The sequence below is a fragment of the Medicago truncatula genome, chromosome 6 (assembly GCF_003473485.1).
Source record: "Medicago truncatula cultivar Jemalong A17 chromosome 6, MtrunA17r5.0-ANR, whole genome shotgun sequence".
Lineage (NCBI taxonomy): Eukaryota > Viridiplantae > Streptophyta > Magnoliopsida > Fabales > Fabaceae > Medicago > Medicago truncatula.
This window is the reverse complement of record NC_053047.1, coordinates 39,712,887-39,718,852: the sequence shown is the minus strand read 5'-3', so window position 1 is coordinate 39,718,852 and position 5,966 is coordinate 39,712,887. Positions and strand designations below refer to the sequence as shown.

The window sequence follows — 5,966 nt, the reverse complement described above, 5'->3', positions numbered from 1 at the left end:
AATACATGATGAGTTGATTAAAAAGTAAAGACTTTGACTATAATTCAAAGTATGCAGTCGTGATGTATTCAAGAATATAATCTTCGAGATAAAAAACTTTTTTCATTTAGAAATCATATATGTGAAAGAAAAATTCCCACATCTACGTTGCCTTGCTTGTTGGACATCTAAAGATCTTATTTCAAACCTATTTTTGTAGGCCTAAAACAAAATTTTAAATTAGACCTTTTCAAAATTACCAAATTTTGACGAAAATAACTTTAACAATATCATCGTTTCCTTGCTTGTGGGACATCGAAAGATCTTATTTCAAACCTTCGTCATATGAATTTAAGACCACTCTACTGCATTTGTAGGTCTAAAGAAAAATGTTAAATTAGGAATTTTTAAAATCACAAAATTTTGACATATATAAATTTAACAATAAATCTATTTAAATCTAATTTATGTGTATTATTGTCCTCAGTTTCTTAGTGGAAACATTAGAGTCATGAATACCATAAACTTTCCACCAATTTGTGGTATCAACATAATTAGGAGAAGTAGAATTCCATACATATGGTTTGGGGATTGAAAATATACTACATTGACTTATAATCCCCATTTAAAACATGAATAGGTGAATTTGGGAATATATATGTTCATCATAGAATGTGTCTACAAGGAAACATCACCATCTTAACCTTAAATATATAGTTGTTTTCATCTTAAGTATTTTCTTTATTTAAACAAAGTGTGTCCTCTATTGCAAGTTTGAGCTATGTACCTATCCATTTATTCCCTTCAGTATGTCAGTAACTGAAATAGAGTGGATGCATGTCACAACTCCCAACCACACAATTTGGTGTAATTTCAATTTTTGACCTAATTTTTTTTACCAAATGGTCCCCCCCTTTTTTTTCTTTGAAGAAATCAAATGGTCCCTTAAATTTACCAAATGAAAAAATTAGGCTCTAAAATTGAAAAATTTCAATCAAATTAGTCTTTTTAGAAAAATATGGATAGTTAAATGAAGATCAATGAATGCTTTAAACAAAAACCTACTCAAAAAGGACTGGTCCAATATATTTTTAGGCCAAAAACGAATACTAAATAGTGGTTTTTAAGTGTGTTTATAGAGAAACATAAAAATTAAGAACACTAAATGTTTAATTTTATTTGAGGTATGTTAGACAAAAAATATGCATATTGCTTCGAGTAAGAGTTCAAACATTGATTTGTCAAATTGTGGTAGTTTAACTCCTTTCATTAGACTCAACCCCATTAGTGCAATAACTTTTTAAAGCAAAAATTTAGTTTAGTTAATAATATATGTCCAAATATAATTTTTAATATAGACATTATTTATCAACCGTTAAAACTTGAAATAGCAAAGTAATATTGAATTCTAAAACAAATATAAATTACTTTTTTACTTTTACGTATTTTGGTTGTTCACATCCTCTCTTAATATATTTCCAACAACTAATATCATATTTACAGAGATCTAAAGAAAAAAAAAGTATTTAAGATGCATATGATCTATAAAATAGGTATATTTAAAGATCGAACTTGCAACATGAACTTTAAGTTTACAACTCTTCATTTAACTACTAACCGAGCTAAACGGAAAAATGTTTAAAAAAATTGACTTGCAAAAATATATTTACAGCGAAAAATATTTGAGGACTAATATGAGGCATGAAAAATTTAGAGGTCTAAAGTCTTTACTTTAGTGGCAGCCCCCTTTGTCGACCCTGACTCCAAGTAACTTATAAACAATATGTCAACTCAACATTTTAATCTTATAAGATGACAGAGAGATGAAATTGATTGACAATCTTTAATTTTAAAGATTAATTTGTGTTTTTGCAAGTTTGAAGGATCAAATTGCTCAACCTCCTCCAATTTCAAAGGACAAATAAAAATGACGTTTTTTCTTTTCAAATGGCCACTTACTAGGTAAAAACTGATATCAGTCACTTTTAATTCACCTGCTGCTGTTATTTTTGTGTTGACTCTTCATAGCATGGCTATACAAAACATGCAAAAGATATTGGAATTTTATTTGGCGTTAAATCATAATAGCTTGTCCAAATAAATTTCATAATAAAAATAGCATTGATATAAATTTAAAATAAAGTTTATGTTTCAAATCAAAGTTGTCAATTTAATCAGAGACACGAATCACAATCAAATTCAGACAACAGACATCAAATGAAAGGCAAATGCAATTGGGATTATTATGCATTAACATATTCATGCAATTTAAGCAATCTAATATGATTGGATAACTTGTATTTCAACTTTACAATTACATGATTAAGGCATGCCTAAAATAAATTTTTTAGTGAAGTCTTTGAAAATAAACCAAGCTTTGTTCATTGCAAAATTCAAACCTGGACTAAGAAGGGATATGAGACTCTCATATTGACTAGAGAAATGATATTTGAACAACTATTTTTTACAACTTTAGTGACAGCTTTCTCTTTCATACTCACATTATCTTTTTACTTTATCTCTCTATTGCTTTGGTTTTTGTGTCAGTACCTCATTTTCTTTGTAAAATTTTGGTTGTCACAAAAGTTGTCACATATATGGATGTTCAAATAACACAACTCTATTGACTATTTTTCTTTGAACTGCAAAATTTATTAAAAATATGATCCTTGTTCAAAATGACAGAGACTACATAACTAAGGAACACCAATACACACATCATTTAACCAAGACCTACCTTCAACACACATAAGAACAACAATTACCAAACCTAACTGCATCACCTAGATCAAACTCCACGAGAAATGACCACTGAAAACGAAATTCATAAACACCCATCGCATGTTACTCACCCCAGAAACACCCCTCCTAATCAAACAACCTCTTCTCATCTCAATAGTCGAGACACACAAAAATGTCTTATTCCAACGCTCATTCGGCCTCCACCACCTCTATACCCCCTGTCCACCGAAGAAAAACACCATAATTAGCCCAAAGTAAACTTGAATCAAAGAACTTACTACCGATCTCGAATCAAAAGTGATTGCCCACCAAACTCCAGAACAAATCAATAAGGTACCTCTCATCTCCAATCCACCAGAGAATACACCATAACCAGCGAAACAAACTTGCAACTAGACACTAACTCTCAATCTCGAAGCAAAAACTATCGATCCACAAGAATCCCTAACACAAATATGTAAGGCATTCGATAAGATGGACTGTGGTACAAACAAAAATAATGTCAGAAAATGAAAAGGCTCATATTATATAACTAATTTGTCATGTCATATTACATATATTTTTAGACTCTCTTATGATGTCATGTAATTATAATCTAACATATATCTTTACACTCTATTTTGATACCTAAAGTTTTGGTTTGGATAGTTTGGTCTTTAGGTCAGTCTTATTAACATGACTCTCATATGATCTTATTAACAAATGTCTTTAAGGTATTTGTTAAGAAAGCAAAAAAATAGAAACTTTACATTAAAAACAACGACTTTTAAACATTCAAAAAGTGGAATATATATTTTCTCATCATTTTCTAAGAGAATATTTTTATTTTAATTTTGTTAACAAGTGATCTAAACGATACTCTTTTAACATTTCCATAAATAAAATAAGTTTAGCAAGAAAAAAAAAAAATGACAAACGGTATGATTCTCGTGGCCAAACAAATTATGTGGTCAAGTCTAAAGAGATTGATCATTGTTGTTCCCACTTTTGAGTTTGCTAAAAAAACTCACCCGACGGCAGTTACCTGCCAAAATTTCTTGTTTCACGACAGTTAGCTGCCGAAGTTTTATTTTTTGTAGTGTAAATTCGATGGCAGTTAACTGCTGACGGGATAAATGTGTAATTTACTGATATTCCATAGCAAAGGCTGAAGCGGGAACAACAAGCTTAAAAGAGATTAATATATTCAAACAGCTTTTGCGCAATTTTGGGCATATAATTTAAGTCCAAAAATATTAGTGACAACTTACAATAAACCACGTTCATTTTGCTTCATTCCATGCCTTATTTGAGGCCAACACACAAAATAAACAGCTCTTTTCACACCTAGACACCTCTCAAAAGAAAAATGATGTGAAGGAGGTGTACAAAAATAAAAGGAAATAAAAATGTGATAGATAATAATATGGTAAAAGGTGAAAAGCTTCTTACCAAAAAAGGGGAAAAAAATAGAGCATAAAAATGTCATGGAAAAAAGATAAAAACATACGTAAAAAATGATTTGACACCCTTGGTTGGAAATTTTGCTCAACTAATGCGATAGAGTTAAATTTGTTTGGACACTTGACGTGGGTTTAACAAACTCACTCACATGTTCAATTCAGAGTTTGTAGTTCGTGATGAAAAAGGAATCTAACGTACTGATTTTGTGGATTTTGTTGGCCTTCCAATATTTTTGCACCGAAAAAAAGTTCTTCAAAAGTTATCTAATTAATGATAGTGTACTTTTTTGAACATCTTGATCACACCATATTGATGAAATCGGTGTTGTTGTTATTGCCTGTGTCACACACCAATAAATGTGTTCGACATTGAACACATGTTCAATCTAAAATATCAATGCGACATAGCTTGTAATAACAAACAAAGACAGATTAGAGGGCTTCATATATTACACATACTAGTTGCTACTACATGCATGTTTTTGTTTCTAATTGGTGAAATACTACATTTTATTTGCTTGTATTCAAGAGAGGATTTAGTTTCCTTAAACAAATATGAATTGGATGAATCCTGTTTGTAGAAAGCAAATTCTAGGGTAATCATTTGAAAAAATATGTATCTATGTCGAATCAGTGTCGAACACTAACATGTGTCAGAAGCCGAACATACCTTCAATCTAAAATGTATGTGCTACATAGCTTATAACAAACAAAGACGGATTAGAGGTATTCATATATAATACACCTTCAGTTACAATCTTATCATCGATATGAATCATAAGGATTATCAGATTTTGGATCATGTTTTGCTCTTACCTTGCTCATGTTCATTTTGATGCTTATCTCATCCAAACTAAACTACCTTCAACTTCTAGGCTAATAACTATGAATCTGTCATGCTTATTTCTTGTTTGGGATGCTTTTCAACTTTTTGCTTTCTCTGATGATGTGTTTTAAATTTGTTGATGAAGGCTGTCCATGAGTTGTTGTTTTAAAACCGACTAGCATTGATGTTTTATGAATAAACGATCAATTTGGTCCTAAACTATCATGAAAACATATGCTAGCTTTGTGACTAAACTGGTGAGAGAATGATAGTTTAGGGACCAAATTAACTTCTTATTCTTGAATTTATAGGTGCTATCGAGCTAGAGCACATAGGTCATATGCATTAATCTCAGTAAATATGTAAATTTCTCCAAGACTTTGCAAAAGGCTTAACGAAAAGTTATGTAGCAAATAATTTGAACTGAAGTACATGCTCTCGTGTCGAATATAAGCAACAAAATAGTCATGCTTAGGATTCTAGAATGCCATTCAATTGATTCAAATTTGGAAGATACAATAACTTTTTTATTACGCTGAAAAATTAAATGACATTTTTCTAAAGAGTGTGAGGAAGTTTTTGTTGTTGTTTATAAACGAGACCAGAGGGAGCAAATAGTGATGTATGTCTCTAGAGTCTAGACAAGATACTTTCTTTGATGAAATGACAATTTATAATGTGTTTGGTTCTTTAATTGAACACTATATGTAGTGTAGCTTAATTATCACAAAAGTGTCAAAAACTTCCCTAAATCTGATATATTTCAACTAATTGAACCCTAAAAATATGTAGTTCTCCCTAATATGTCACAAACTTAATCTTTGGACCTGTAAGCGTATCAGCAACTTTTGTATCCAGTAGGCTTGTCTTGTCGAAAATGTCTACGGCATACTATGAAGCACGGACATTTCTCGGGTTAAGTGTGTCCCGGTGTTGGACATACGTCAGTGTCTGACACCGACACGACACCCACACAT

At 31.0% G+C, this 5,966-nt stretch overlaps 1 long non-coding RNA gene across 1 annotated transcript; it reads right to left on the bottom strand.

Moving 5' to 3' along the window:
• Positions 1 to 2,568: 2,568 nt before the first annotated feature.
• Positions 2,569 to 5,663, bottom strand: LOC112422607 (uncharacterized). The gene is made up of 4 exons (XR_003013079.2): positions 4,980 to 5,663; positions 3,972 to 4,047; positions 3,059 to 3,165; positions 2,569 to 2,939 (listed from the first exon to the last, which is right to left on the bottom strand). It is a non-coding gene; the product is annotated as an uncharacterized lncRNA (long non-coding RNA).
• Positions 5,664 to 5,966: the final 303 nt, after the last annotated feature.